The sequence below is a fragment of the Phyllobates terribilis genome, unplaced genomic scaffold (genome assembly GCF_046119375.1).
Source record: "Phyllobates terribilis strain yellow unplaced genomic scaffold, ASM4611937v1 Scaffold_49__1_contigs__length_9717188, whole genome shotgun sequence".
Classification (NCBI taxonomy): domain Eukaryota; kingdom Metazoa; phylum Chordata; class Amphibia; order Anura; family Dendrobatidae; genus Phyllobates; species Phyllobates terribilis.
Window position 1 is genome coordinate 6,594,036 of NW_027362809.1, and position 16,839 is coordinate 6,610,874.

Consider the following 16,839-nt stretch of genomic DNA (forward strand, 5'->3'; position numbering starts at 1 on the left):
GTACGAGGTGTACGGAGCAGAGCCGCGTGTGTACGAGGTGTACGGAGCAGAGCCGCGTGTGTACGAGGTATACGGAGCAGAGCCGTGTGTACGAGGTGTACGGAGCGGAGCCGCGTGTATACGAGGTGTACGGAGCTGAGCCGCGTGTGTACGAGGTGTACGGAGCGGAGCCGCGTGTGTACGAGGTGTACGGAGCAGAGCCGCGTGTGTACGAGGTGTACGGAGCAGAGCCGTGTGTGTACGAGGTGTACGGAGCGGAGCCGCGTGTGTACGAGGTGTACGGAGCGGAGCCGCGTGTGTACGAGGTGTACGGAGCAGAGCCGCGTGTGTACGAGGTGTACGGAGCAGAGCCGTGTGTGTACGAGGTGTACGGAGCAGAGCCGCGTGTGTACGAAGTGTCCGGAGCGGAGCCGCGTGTGTACGAGGTGTACGGAGCGGAGCCGCGTGTGTACGAGGTGTACGGAGCGGAGCCGCGTGTGTACGAGGTGTACGGAGCGGAGCCGCGTGTGTACGAGGTGTACGGAGCGGAGCCGCGTGTGTACGAGGTGTACGGAGCGGAGCCGCGTGTGTACGAGGTGTACGGAGCCGTGTGTACGAGGTGTACGGAGCCGTGTGTACGAGGTGTACGGAGCCGTGTGTACGAGGTGTACGGAGCAGAGCCGCGCGTGTACGAGGCGTACGGAGCGGAGCCGCGCGTGTACGAGGCGTACGGAGCGGAGCCGCGCGTGTACGAGGCGTACGGAGCGGAGGCGCGCGTGTACGAGGCGTACGGAGCGGAGGCGCGCGTGTACGAGGCGTACGGAGCGGAGGCGCGCGTGTACGAGGCGTACGGAGCGGAGGCGCGCGTGTACGAGGCGCACGGAGCGGAGGCGCATGGAGCGGAGGCACGCGTGTACGAGCTGTACGGAGCGGAGCCGCGTGTGTACGAGGTGTACGGAGCGGAGCCGTGTGTACGAGGCGTACGGAGCTAAGCCGCGTGTGTACGAGGTGTACGTAGCAGAGCCGGGTGTACGGAGCAGAGCCGTGTGTGTATGAGGTGTACGGAGCGGAGCCGCGTGTGTACAAGGTGTACGGAGCGGAGCCGCGTGTGTACGAGGTGTACGGAGCGCAGCCGTATATGTACGAGGTGTACGGAGCGGAGCCGTGTGTATACGAGGTGTACGGAGCGGAGCCGCATGTGTACGAGGTGTACGGGGCGGAGCCGTGTGTATGGGGTGTACAGAGCCGCTTGTGTACGAAGTGTACGGAGCAGAGCCGCATGTGTACGAGGTGTACGGAGCAGAGCCGCGTGTGTACGAGGTGTACGGAGCAGAGCCGCGTGTGTACGAGGTGTACGGAGCAGAGCCGCGTGTGTACGATGTGTACGGAGCGGAGCCGCGTGTGTACGAGGTGTACGGAGCAGAGCCGCGTGTGTACGAGGTATACGGAGCAGAGCCGTGTGTACGAGGTGTACGGAGCGGAGCCGCGTGTATACGAGGTGTACGGAGCTGAGCCGCGTGTGTACGAGGTGTACGGAGCAGAGCCGTGTGTGTACGAGGTGTACGGAGCAGAGCCGCGTGTGTACGAAGTGTCCGGAGCGGAGCCGCGTGTGTACGAGGTGTACGGAGCGGAGCCGCGTGTGTACGAGGTGTACGGAGCGGAGCCGCGTGTGTACGAGGTGTACGGAGCGGAGCCGCGTGTGTACGAGGTATACGGAGCGGAGCCGCGTGTGTACGAGGTGTACGGAGCGGAGCCGCGTGTGTACGAGGTGTACGGAGCCGTGTGTACGAGGTGTACGGAGCCGTGTGTACGAGGTGTACGGAGCCGTGTGTACGAGGTGTACGGAGCAGAGCCGCGCGTGTACGAGGCGTACGGAGCGGAGCCGCGCGTGTACGAGGCGTACGGAGCGGAGCCGCGCGTGTACGAGGCGTACGGAGCGGAGGCGCGCGTGTACGAGGCGTACGGAGCGGAGGCGCGCGTGTACGAGGCGTACGGAGCGGAGGCGCGCGTGTACGAGGCGTACGGAGCGGAGGCGCGCGTGTACGAGGCGCACGGAGCGGAGGCGCATGGAGCGGAGGCACGCGTGTACGAGCTGTACGGAGCGGAGCCGCGTGTGTACGAGGTGTACGGAGCGGAGCCGTGTGTACGAGGCGTACGGAGCTAAGCCGCGTGTGTACGAGGTGTACGTAGCAGAGCCGGGTGTACGGAGCGGAGCCGTGTGTGTATGAGGTGTACGGAGCGGAGCCGCGTGTGTACAAGGTGTACGGAGCGGAGCCGCGTGTGTACGAGGTGTACGGAGCGCAGCCGTATATGTACGAGGTGTACGGAGCGGAGCCGTGTGTATACGAGGTGTACGGAGCGGAGCCGCATGTGTACGAGGTGTACGGGGCGGAGCCGTGTGTATGGGGTGTACAGAGCCGCTTGTGTACGAAGTGTACGGAGCAGAGCCGCATGTGTACGAGGTGTACGGAGCAGAGCCGCGTGTGTACGAGGTGTACGGAGCAGAGCCGCGTGTGTACGAGGTGTACGGAGCAGAGCCGCGTGTGTACGATGTGTACGGAGCAGAGCCGCGTGTGTACGAGGTATACGGAGCGGAGCCGTGTGTATGAGGTGTACGGAGCGGAGCCGCATGTGTGCGAGGTGTACGGAGCAGAGCCACGTGTGTACGAGATGTACGGAGCAGAGCCGCGTGTGTACGAGGTGAACGGAGCAGAACCGCGTGTGTACGAGGTGTACGGAGCAGAACCGCGTGTGTACGAGGTGTACGGAGCAGAGCCGTGTGTGTACGAGGTGTACGGAGCGGAGCCGTGTGTATGAGGTGTACAGAGCGGAGCCGCATGTGTGCGAGGTGTACGGAGCGCAGCCGCGTGTGTACGAGGTGTACAGAGCTGAGCCGTGTGTGTACGAGGTGTACGGGGCGGAGCCGTGTGTATGGGGTGTACAGAGCGGAGCTGCATGTGTACGAGGTGTGCGGAGCCGCGCGTGTACGAGGTGTACTGAGCGGAGCCGCATGTGTACGAGGTGTACGGAGCGGAGCCGTGCGTGTACGAGGAGTACGGAGCGGAGCCGCGCGTGTACGAGGTGTACGGAGCAGGGCCACGCGTGTACGAGGTGTACGGAGCGGAGAAGCGTGTGTACAAGGTGTGCGGAGCCGCGTGTGTACGAGGTGTACGGAGCGGAGCCACGTGTGAACGAGGTGTACGGAGCGGAGCCGCGTGTGTACGAGGTGTACGGAGCGTAGCCGCGCGTGTACGAGGTGTATGGAGCGGAGCCGCGTGTGTACGAGGTGTTCGGAGCGGAGAAATCCTATCCACTATGCTGTAACACCTTGCCCAACCTGCAGCTGCTCTGACCATGTGTACATACCCTAACAGTTCCCATAGAACACCATATCACATACATAGCAGCAGCTTTTGTTTTGGCCAAAAGATTTTGTAAGCCACCGCCACGACAAGGTAGACTCTTCTGGCCGGGCCCTACTCTACTCTAACCTATTAAACATTTCTTAAAATATCCAGTACTCTATCTAGGTATATTTTTATTTATTTTTCTATAAGGGAATGTGTCACATACATTTTTTCAAATAATATCACATACAAAGGGACAAAAACCGTCACACCATGGCCGGACTATATATTACCACCACATAGTGACCAAATAATACCACATACAAAGAATACCGACACATCATAACTAGACCACATATTATCACCACATAGTGACCGAATAATACTACATACAAGGAACAAATACCACCACACCATGACCAGACCACATATTACCACCAGAATAGTGACCAAATAATACTACATACAAGGCACATAGAATTAAACCGCATACTCTTGTTCATGCATATTTGTATCCCACCTTGTATATAAACTGTTTATTGCAGGAAATTTGTGTGAAAACCACCGATGTTAGGAAAAACACCCGCATCTGATCTGGTGCAAAGCATAATATCCTGGCAAAGGATCATAGAGCCGCAGATATACCGAGCATTATCAATCATATCAATGGGAGGCAAATAGATGCATCATTGTAAAACAGACGAAAACAAGTATGCACAAAACACTGGTGAGATTACTGTAGAACATTGCAATGGTGAATCAGATTAGATGGAACGTACAAATCCATGATATCCAGGAGTTGAATGTATAACAGATCAATTGCAATGGGATACGTCTGCAAAGTGTCTGATGCAAAACTTGATCGTGAGGCTATAGGTATAGCAAGCATTTCTATCTGTATCAATGAAAAACAGATTGTCATGGAAGTATTGAAAATCTTTTCTTCTCCCCTGTCATAGATATTAAGAAGTCTCTCTCCCAGACCCCTCTTCCCTCCTCCCCTATAGTAATTGTCCACAGGAGAAGAGCTGACACTTTGGCCAGTGGCCTCTATGCAAGTTAATACACACATGAGAAGGGCCTTGTAAGCTAATGCTGGCCCAAAAGGTGCTACCAAACCCAATTAACACAGGCTTGTGATAGATTTACAGCTAACTGCGAAGGTTGTATTTCCAGTGCTTCAAAGGGAATGTAACAATGGCCTTCAGACAGCCCGAAGCCGATACAGAATAGGGAATAACTAAAGTTCCATACATCCGATAATAATGGAGCCTATATTTTGGGTGGCAGGGTCAGCTAAGGAACAATATGGATATTTTTCCGTCGCTGTAAGCCCCTCTGGGGAGCTGTGGCGCAAAAGTAGCAAAATAGCAGATGGCAGCTATACCGTGTGTGGTCTCTGGAGAAAGGTAAAATCATAACGGAAAATATGGTATCACTTTCGGGCCTCTACGATCAACCCACGATAAGTTATTGCAAAAACCAGATATCTGATAAAAATATGAAGGCTGGAGACCAGCCCCCGTGATGTCATCACAGGGGGTATGTGGGCAGGTCTCCCCTTAGGCATAAAAGAATCCATGGAGGATGGATCAGCACTTATGTTGGAAGTTACAAATTTTTGTAGTACGGGTCACATTCGCTGAACAGCATCGGAGTGCTTCCCTCCACCTATACTGAGTCGTCCCTGCGAACTGTATAGAGTAAGTTGAGAATTGGAAGACAACAGTAATGTGTTGCCTGACAAAGGTTTTCTATAGAGTGTGGTGTCCACTTTATGAGATGTTACTATCCCTGTCAGGAAAATATCCAGAAATGGAGTGGAAATCAAAGGTTCACTGACAGTGAATTTTAAATTTAAGGAATAGGAATTCAAATACAAAACAAATTGTGACACTAACTGGGGGTCACCTCTCCATACCAAAAGTACATCATCAACATATCTACCAAACCAAAAAATGTGCTCAAAAAATGGATTATCATCAGAAAAAATGTAAATTTCTTCCCACCACATGTACAGAATAGCCAAAGATGGTGACAATTTGGAGTCCATGGGGGCTCCAAGTACTTGTAAATAATATTTAGAATCAAACATAAAATTGTTGTGGGACAACAAATATTTTATGTTATAATGAACCTTTTTAAATTCACAGAATATCCACTATATTTATTTAAATGGTGTTGAACGGCAATGATGGCCAATGCGTGAGGGATGGAGGAATAAAGGATGACAACATTGCTGGTGACAAACCTATATTCTTCCTGCCACACAAACCTGTCAAAAACCCTCAGGACAGACGTAGTATCTTTCACATGGCCTGGTATTTGAATAACCAGAGGATTATTATTATTATTAAATATTTATATAGCGCCATTAGGTTCCATGGCGCTTTACAAGTGTACAGGCAGACAGGGACACGAACATGAAACATCAAACGAGGCGCACTGGTACAGTAGGGCAGGGGGTCCTGTCCACGAGGGCTCACAGTCTATAGGGGGTGGTGGGGAGACAGGAGGAAGGGGAGAGGACAGGGTGAGATGGTGTAGCGGATGGGTCTCAGTGTGGGCTGTAGGCCTGAAGGAAGAGGTGGGTCTTTAGGTTTTTCTTGAAGGTTCCCAGGGTAGGGGAGTGTCGGATGTGATGGGGGAGAGAGTTCCAGAGTATGGCGGATGCACGAGAGAAGTCTTGTAGGTGGTTGTGGGAGGAGGAAATGAGAGGGGAGAAGAGAAGTTCTTGAGAGGAGCGAAGATCGCGCGGGGGGACATATCTGGAAACCAGGCCGGAGATGTAGAGAGGGGACAGGTTATGTATGGCCTTGTATGTTAGGGTTTTGAACCGTGATCTCAGGGCAATGGGGAGCCAGTGAAGGGCTTGGCAGAGGGGGGAGGCGGGGGTGAAACGGGGAGATAGGTGGATGAGTCGGGCAGTGAATTGAGGATGGTGCGGAGAGGTGCGAGGGAGGAAGCGGGGAGGCCAGTGAGCAGGGGGTTGCAGTAGTCGAGACGGGAGATGATGAGGGCGTGGATAAGCATTTTTGACGAGTCCTGGTGAAGGAACGAGCGGATTCGGGCAATGTTCCTCAGTTGGAGTCGGCAGGCGGTGGCGAGGGCTTTGATGTGGGGCTTGAAGGAGAGGGAGGAGTCGAGGATTACCCCGAGGCACTTGGCGTGGTAGACGGGTGAGAGGGTGCAATCGTTGATTATGATGGATAAGTTGTTGCGCTGGGGAGAACGGTTGGGGGGGAAGACAATTATCTCGGTCTTGTAATGTTCACCAGCCATTGGCTTAAATTCTCATTCAATGAACCCATACCCGAGATAATAGGGTGAATGGTGGGGGAGGGGAGATACCCTTGTGTGTTTTTGGGAGCCCATGAAAAATGGGATAATCAGGTAACAGCCAGAGCTTTGTTATTAAACACCGACAAATAAATGCCTTCCTCCAGAATAGTGGACAACATTGTTTTATACAAATTGGTAGGATTCATAGAGAGCACCGGAGCAGATTTCATATATCAACAGTTCTAATAGCACATACTCCGGGGCATCAAAACATTTTGTGTCCATACAGAATAATGATCTCACACATTTTTCTTTCTTTGGTCTTGTATAAGTTAATTATCCAGTAAGGGGTGGAAACAGACAGAAACACCTTAATATGCGTGAAGTCTTCTGGATCTGACGTGTAAATACTAAATACCCTTCGGGTAATGAATTTCCGCAATGACCTGTTTTACATCTATTGATGAAATTCATACTGGTTTATTCCCAGCAGACATCTATACGGTGACATTCCAGGTTTTCTGAATTTATTTTGTGTTTTTCCAGTTATTATTTGCCGGTGTACTTATTTGCCTTTCTGTATATTGCGCTATCATCGCTGATTCATCTTCGCAGAACGCACAGAAATGATGCAAATATCTTAAAGATTTTTCAGCAATGACGGAGTATTTCCTTTGCAATGTTCTGCAGCTTATTTATCTTCCATTTCTCATATATTTATTTTTGTCCGTTTTTTCGCAATATAATTCAATTATTTGTTTTTCGTTGATAGATAGAAATTCCCGCTACATCCACAGCTTCGCGATTCAGTTCTGCATCAGATATTTGTTTTTGTCAGTTTTATTATAATGTAATTACCTGTTTTTCGTTGATACAGATAGAAATGCTTGCTCCATCTATAGCCTCACGATCAGGTTTTCTATCAGACTCTATGCAGACGTCTCCCATTCCCATTGATCTGTTATACATCCAGCTCCTGGATATCATGGATTTGTACACTCCATCTAATCTGATTCGCCATTACAATGCTCCATCTAATCTGATTCGCCATTACAATGCTCCATCTAATCTGATTCGCCATTACAATGCTCCACAGTAATCTGATTCGCCATTACAATGCTCCACAGTAATCTGATTCGCCATTACAATGCTCCACAGTAATCTCACCAGTGTTCTGTACTTGTTCTCGTCTGTTTTACAATGATGCATCTATTTGCCTCCCGGTGATATGACAGATAATGCTCGGTATATCTGCGGCTCTATGATCCTTTGCCAGGATATTATACTTTGCACCAGATCAGATGCGGGTGGATTTCCTTGTAAATTTTCTACTATGTAATCAATTTTGATTTGCATATTTTTTTCCCCTTTATATGTTCATTGTTATAGATTTATAGTTTCTCCATATTGGTTATTGTGCATATTATTTTATATTATATTTTTATGTGTGTCAGATCGATAAGAACAATATTTCTATTCACAATTTAGACATTGATATGCGTTTTATCTGTTTATTGGACATTGTTATTGCGATGCTCTATACTGAATCTATCATCCATCTCATGCATACATGTTCCTGTCCCTCTATAATCAGTATATCCTCCCACCTTCCGTTGCTATAGTTGATGGCATTTGCGATGTTTTAACCCTGTGATCTCACACCTGTACACTTAATCCCGGTGTTGTGTTCCTATATGGGATAATCCCCTGGCAGCTAACACCGGTGGTCTTCACACAAATGTCCTGCAATAGACAGTTTATATACAGAGGGGGATACGGATATGCATGAACAAGAGTATGAGGTCTAATTCTATCTTATTTTTCACCATCATGGTGTTTTGCATTTCTGGCTTGTTGTGTGACGCTTGTAATGATCATCTTGTCTGTATTTGATCTCGTTGCCTTCAATGTGAACTGTGGCTTGGATTTTCTTGTCACCTTTTGCATGTCTAATTGATTTCTCATTTCATGTCATGTGACTCCATTGTGCTTTTATCTATATGACTTCATTGTCCTTTTCTCATCTGCTATAACTAAGGGCGCAACCCTAGCGCCAGAAACACGTAAGAATTTTACTTTTTTTTTTTTTTAAAATGATACATTTTTTTCATATTTTACCTGTTGGAGTGCCGATTTTCTCCTTTTCGTTTTCTTCATATGTCTGTGCTCACCAGCCGGACCGGCACCCTTCAGTGCCGCTCCGGCACTGAAGGGTGCCGGACCGGCATCTTCACCCTGTTTGGATTCAGCGTTGCAACTGCCTAACCCTCCCTCCTGTTTCTTCACAATATTTTAACACGTATCCTAGGCCTCGCTGTTCCCCATACAAACTTGCTCTTAGAATTGTTGAGACGGGAGAAAAAGGTCTGAGGAACGCAGACCGGAACGGTCTGAAATATATAAAGAAGATCTGGTAAAATGTCCATTTTGATCACACTAATACGACCAAACCAGGACAAGAGTTTCAAGTTATAGTTCATTCGATTTTTAACCATTTGTTCAAGGATGGGGGATATCATTTAAACAATACAGATCATCCAAGTTCCCCAGAATTTGTATACCCAGGTACTTAATTGTGTCTTTTTGCCACTTAAAGGGGAAGTTAGAAATTAGTTATTGGGTCAGTTCAGGGTTAAAAGTTATGTTCATGGCTTCTGTTTTAGAGTAGTTGACTTTAAAATTGCTTACATGGCCGAGATATTCGAATTCCTTTATTATAGAGGGAAATGAGATCATTGGGTTTGAAACATAGAGCAACAAGTCGTCTGCGTATAGAGCTAGTTTATAGTGATGTGAGTCTATAGTAACTCCACTAATATCTGGATTTTTGTGTAATGCTACCACGAAATGTTCCATCACCAATGTGTATAGGAGAGGTGATAAAGGGACACCCTTGTCTCGTCCCCTTTTTAATAGAAAATGTGTCAGATAGAAGGCCGTTTACCCTATCGCTTTAGGGTCAGTGTAGAAGGATAGAATTTTAGATAACAAGAAAGAGTCCAACCTAATTTGTGGTAGGGTGCTCTTCAAGAAAGTCCAATGCACTGTGTCGAACACTTTTTTAGCGTAGACAGAAACCAGGTACATTGGGATCCCCTGTTTTTTGCATGTGAAATTAACGTTTTATTTTTATTATGATGAGCTTCTCTGCCCTTGAAGCCAACCTGATCGTTGCTGACAATTGAGGGTAGATAGTGGGAGAGCCGTGTTGTAATCACTTTAGAGAATATTTTGACGTCTACATTATTTAATGATATTGGATGAATATTAGGGCAGGTATTTGGTCCTTTTCCAGGCTTTGATAAAACCGTTATATGAGCCTTAAGTGATTGGGGGTCAAAAGGGGGAGTCTTCTGAGATATTATCAAACACTTTGGCTAAAAATGGTAATAACTGGGGGGAAAACATCTTATAAAATCTATTATTGAATCCATCTGGCCCAGGGGTCTTCCCGACAGGGAATGATTTATTGGCCTGTCCTATCTCTTGTTCAGTGAAAGCTTTGTCTAGTATCTCCTGCTCAGGGGTCTGTAAGGAAGGAACGGCAGTGTCCATAATATATTTGTCATTTTTAGTTTCAAGAATATTAGGTGGCATGTCGTGGTATTGTCCATGAATATTATATAGCGAACTATAAAAGAAACTAAATTCTTCCGCTATGTCAATGGGGTTATGAGTTTCTGGCCTGGGTGCCCCTTTTATTTTGGATACGTATGTCCTTTACACGTGTGGATGTAACCTCCTTGCCAATGAGCAACCACATTTATTTGCAAATTCGTACGAGAACCTTCACATGTGATCTTGGCATTTTGTATACGTTTGATTTAGTAAAGACCTTCGCTCCTTTCTTTTTTTCAATCAGATCATTTTTATTTTACAAAACAAAGAATTACCAACATTTTCTTTTTTTTAAATAAACTTTGACAAAAAAAATAAAAATAAAACCAGTAACAATACAAGAACCGGTTTACAATGATATAAATCCCAATATCGCTCTATAGTACAATGTTTTGGAATAGTAATTTTACATTTGTACATAAATATCTGAATACTTCCTGACTGCTTATTTTTTTCCCTATTGAGACATTAATAGAAAATGAATATATCTAAGAAGGGGCAATTGTGTGGACTGAGACAATTATTATTTGCTGACACCTTGGGTATAAGGATATACATTCCTGGTTTACTGTAAGGAAATGGACAAACGATCCAGTATAGTATTTCTGTGAAGGTTCTTTGAAGCAATACATGGGGTAATTAACCATTGCTCCCATATTTGTATGAATTTCTTGAGAGCGTTCCTTTAATATAAGATCCACTTTCCAACCATAGAGTGTTATTTATCCTGGATTTTAGTTCTGTTATCATTGGAGGAGAATTGTCTTTCCAATGCATTTCCAACAATTTTCTGGCTTGGAATAATATTCTTGAGCTAGCTACTGCCATATGGAGTCTGGATCTACGTCTTCTCCCAGGAGTCCTAGGATACAGATTTTAGGTTGCAACTGAAGTTGATTCCCAAATACAGATAGTACAAGAGCAATCACCCCCTTCCAGTAGTCGCCAATATTCCCACATCATATGCATCAGGTGGGCGTCATTTTGACCACATCTAGGACATGTGTCATCCGTTTCTATTTCAATTTTAAATAAAATACTTGGGGATCTATATACTCTATGAATGAGAAGAATTCGGGACAATCTTTGTGACTCTGACAATGAAAGATTCGGTGTCAAATCCAGTATTTCCCCCATTGCTCCTCAGATAACGGACCCACATCCTCCTCCCATTTTGTCTTAACTATCAATATTATACAAATGTAGGGCCAGTAACTGCCTATAAAAAAAGGCCCCGTCACACTTAGAGACGCTGCAACGATCCCGACAACGATACGACCTGTCAGGGATCGTTGCTGCGTCGCTATGTGGTCGCAGGTGAGCTGTCAAACAGGCAGGCTCACCAACGATCAGGGGAGCAGCGACATGGTGGAAAGAATCTTTCCACGATGTCCTGCTCCTGGTTACGAGCCTGCTGGAGCAGGAGCAGGCTGGTAACTATGGTAAACATCGGGTAACTAGGGGCACACGCGCTCCTAGTAACCCGTTGTTTATCATGGTTACCACTCTGCTACAGTGAGCGGGAGGTTACCGCTCACTTTAGCAGGCTCGTAACCATGATAAACAACGGGTTACTAGGAGCGCGTGTGCCCCTAGTAACCCGATGTTTACCATAGTTACCAGCCTGATCTCTGCTCCCGCTGGTCACACACAGCGATGTGTGCTGACCAGCGGGAGAGCAACGACCAAAAAATGGTCCAGGACACTTTGCAGCGATCAGCGACCTCACAGCAGGGGCCTGATCGCTGCAAAGTGTCACACATAGCGACATCGCTGGTGAGGTCGCTGTTGCGTCACCAAAACCGTGACACAGCAGCGATCTCGCTATGTGAGACGGGGGCTTAAGGGTTATTAGACATTTTGAATCCATTGCTTTAGCAATGGTATCTATTGGGTGATGTCTATCAATCAGTAGGACGTTTATTCTAGTACCCCTATCCTCCCACTCACTGATATTATTTAGTTTCTGTTGCTCTGGTAAGTTATAGTTGTGCCATAAAGGAGTATAATTTGTGTACTTTCCAATCCCCAGAATATTTTTACCCCTATCCCACACCTTATATATTAACTTTAGTGTAGGACATTTTAACTAATTTTCTGAACAAGGCCCCATATCTAGTACCGAGAATGGAAGCTTCCACTTGGTTCCTTCCATAAGTAAATGCCCTGAAATTACACAATATTTGCGAGTACCCCATCCATGAAACTACTTTAGCTCCCTTCTAGCGTTAAGCAGGTCTGCGTATACCTGGAGGGAAGCAGATCGTTTATGTTGTTTGTCAAGGAGATCCAGCCGCTCAAGCAAATGAGACTTTAGCTGTTCTCTCCTTTTTTTTTAGCTTTTATCTATGTTTTATTATTATACATCTGAGGACACATGTGAGTGCTTCCCATTTAAATGATAAGGCAGTTTCATCATGCTCATATATTTGAAGGAGTCTATAGTCTCAAGAAGGTCTGAGCACAGAGTGAGTCTTTCAGCAGATTATCATTTAGGTTCCAACATCTGAAGCCTTGGTGGAGTCCGGCATAGTCAGATCTATAATACAACAGGAGATGCGTGTCTCTGTCTTTATAGACCTTTATAGACTGCGCAAGTGCGACACGCCTGCGCAGACCGGCTCCAGACAGAAGCAGGCATGGAGCCGTTGCAGGTAAGAGGAGTGTGTATGGAGTCGGAGATCACGGTATGCGTAGACACTGAACGCATACCGCGATCTCCGGTGCCATACTTACATACTTACCTGACCGGGAGGAGCGTTGCCGCGGCGCCTCTCTTCGCCGGAGACCGAGGCAGGAGTGAAGGTGTCGGAATCAGCACATGCACATAGCGCTATTTGCAGTGTGTCTTCATTAAGTGTTTATTTTTTTGTATGTGTGCAGCGTGAAAGGGATGAGGGGTGCCATACATACCAGGATTGGGGGATGAGGGGTACCATGCATACCAGGATGAGGAATGGGGTGCCATGCATACCAGGATGAGGGGTACCACACATACCAGGATTGGGGGGGTGAGGGGTGCCATACATACTAGTATAGGGATGAGGAGTGCCATGCATACAAGGGCATACAAGGATTGGTGGGTGAGGGGACCATACATACCAGGATTGGGGGGTGAAGGGTGCCATGCATACCAGAATAGGGATGAGGGGTACCATACATACCGGATAGGGATGGGGTACCATGCATACCAGGATAGGGACGAGGGGTACCCTACATACCAGGATAGGAATGCGGGGTACCATGCATACCAGGATGAGGGATGGGGTGCCATGCATACCAGGATAGGAATGCGGGGTACCATGCATACCAGGATAGGGATGGGGTACCATGCATTCCAGAATAGGGATGAGGGGTACCATACATACCGGAGAGGGATGGGGTACCATGCATACCAGGATAGGGACGAGGGGTACCCTACATACCAGGATAGGAATGCGGGGTACCATGCATACCAGAATAGGGATGAGGGGTACCATACATACCGGATAGGGATGGGGTACCATGCATACCATGATAGGGATGAGGGGTACCATACATACCAGGATAGGAATGCAGGGGGTACCATGCATACCAGGATGAAGGGTACCATGCATACCAGAATAAGGATGAGGGGTAAAATGCATACCAGTATAGGGACGAGGGGTGCCATGCATACCAGTATAGGGATGAGGGGTGCCATGCATACCAGTATAGGGGATGGGGTGCCATGCATACCAGGATAGGGATGAGGAAGCCACATATACCATGATTGGGGATGAGGCGTGCCATGCATACCAGGATGAGGGATTGGGTGCCATGCATACCAGGTTTCTGGGATGAGGAAGTCATACATACCAGAATTGGGATGAGGGGTGCCATGTATACCAGGATGAGGGATGAGGTGTTATGCATACCAGGATAGGGATGAGGGGTACCATGCATACCAGGATGAGGGGTACCATGCATACAAGAATAGGGATGAGGGGTACCATGCATACCAATATAGGGATGAGGGGTGCCATACGTACCAGGATAGGGGATGGGGTGCCATGCATACCAGGATAGGGATGAGGGAGCCATATATACCAGGATTGGGGATGAAGCGTGCATTGCATACCAGGATAAGGGATTGGGTGCCATGCATACCAGGTTTCTGGGATGAGGCCATACATACCAGAATTGGTATGAGGGGTGCCATGTATACCAGGATGAGGGATGGGGTGCCATGCATACCAGGATGAGAGGTACCATACATACCAGAATAGGGATGAGGGGTACCATGCATAGCAGGATAGGAATGAGGGGCACCATGCACACCAAGATGAGGGATGGGGTGCCATGCATACCAGGATTGGGGGATGAGTGGTGCCATGAATACCAGGATGAGGGATTGGATAACATACATACCAGGATTGGGATGAGGGGTGCAATGTATACCAGATTTGGAATCAGGGGTGCCATGCATACCAAGATTGGGGATGTGGGATGCCATACATACCAGGATAGGGATGAGGGGTGCCATGCATACCAGGATGAGGGATTGGGTACCATACATACCAGGATTGGGATGAGGGGTGCAATGTATACCAGATTTGGAATGAGAGGTGCCATGTATACCAAGATTGGGGATGTGGGGTGCCATGCATACCAGGATTGGGGATGAGGGGTGCCATGCATACCAAGATTGGGGGATGAGGGGTGCCATGCATACCAGGATTGGGGATGAGGGGTGCCATGCGTATCAGGATGGGGATGAGGGATGCCATGCATACCAGGATGGGATGGTGGGGACAGGATGGGGGCAGCAGAAATACCAGGAGGGGGGCAGCACATACCAGCATGGGAGACCATATACCAATAAAAATGCTTGCCACCTGGGCATAGAACGGGTTCAATAGCTAGTTACAATATACAGGAGCATGATCTGACCATACAGCAGTTCCTATCTGAGATGTAGGTTGCCATGTAGGCAAGTGACGGCTAATTAAGAAAAGGACTATATGGCTATGCATATTGTGTAAAGGAGAATAATAGGTATAATCCTTTATGTCTGGATGTAGTCTGGATGTAGTATCCTCCATACATCGCCCGGTTGAGACCAAAGCACAATTAGCAAAGCTTTTGTGTGTGTTTTAGATTGGTGACTCCAGCCCCGGGACGCGTCTAAAGAAGGATCCAAGACAAAATTAAAGTCACCTCCAATGATGATAAGGTCCTCCGCAAAATATTTTAGTTTGTTTAAATAATGACGGCATGTATTCATTTGGTCACAATTAGGGAGATAGAAGTTTGCCAAAGTCAAAATTTTGGAGTAGATGGAGATCTTAACAAACACGTACCTCCTCTCCGTGTCAGACAGTGTTTCTACAATAGTATGCAGCAGTGATCTGTGGCGGCCGATACTCAGCACCTTAGACTTCAAAACTGCATTTTTCTGGGACGCCAAGATGAATAATATCCATTAGTAATCTGAGGTACAGTATATGATCGCCTCTAAAGTGTGACTCCTGAAGAAAGAGAAAATGTACGTGCTGTTTATACCTGTGATAAAACACTTGAGCTCCTTTCTCTGGAACATTAAGTCCTCTGACATTCAATGAGCAAGTTTTGAGTTGTGCCATATTATATGAAAAAAAGAGGGAATGGAAGAGAGAAAGGTAAAGAGAAAAGAGGAAGTATAGACGGTAGATAGTAACGTCTACCTCTCAGTGTCTAAGAAGTATAGATTATGAATACATCAAAACAGTAGGAAATTGCGAAACAAGCAGATCCCAATGCAAGTCCCTAACTGGGGGTTGTCTTTACAGGTGCAAGTCAAACTTTCAGTCCTAGGGTTCCTATCAGGTGGAACCATGGAATATAAAGCAAGTAATGTAATACAGCCTGATATTACAGTAGTATCATGTGAACTCAACTTATATGCCGGTCTAAGATCTTATATGAACTTAGACATTCTATATAGTGGAAGAGTGGCACCTAATGCTCTATATAGATATATCTAATTATATGCTTAAAGAAATAAGTAAGCATCGGCAAACTGTCTCTCATCAGGGAAGACAAGATTCATTTCAGGAGCTCATATGATTGGCAGGTTCCTTTCCCATCTGGCTGCATCACCATCAAGTTCCTGATCCATTGAACGCCTTCTGTGACGTGCTGGAACTCTCTGTGGCAATGGTGGAGCAGGTGGCCAGTCAGATATATGGATTCTGGGAATGTCCAGGGCATCACAAATAGGTCTCATGTTGCTTGGATCTTAGAAAATATACAGCCGGAATGGGAACCCCCAGGAGTACATCAGGCCATTTTCCCAGATAGCATCAAGTAGTGGCTTCAATACCCTTCTTTTAGCAAGTGTCTTTCAGGATATATAGAGTACAGACCAAAAGTTTGGACACACCTTCTCATTTAAAGATTTTTCTGTATTTTCAGGACTATGAAAATTGTACATTCACACTGAAGGCATCAAAACTATGAATTAACACATGTGGAATTATATACTTAACAAAAAAGTGTGAAACAACTGAAAATATGTCTTATATTCTAGGTTCTTCAAAGTAGCCACCTTTTGCTTTTATGACTGCTTAGCACCCCATCACTCTCCTTGGTCAAATAGCCCTTACACAGCCTG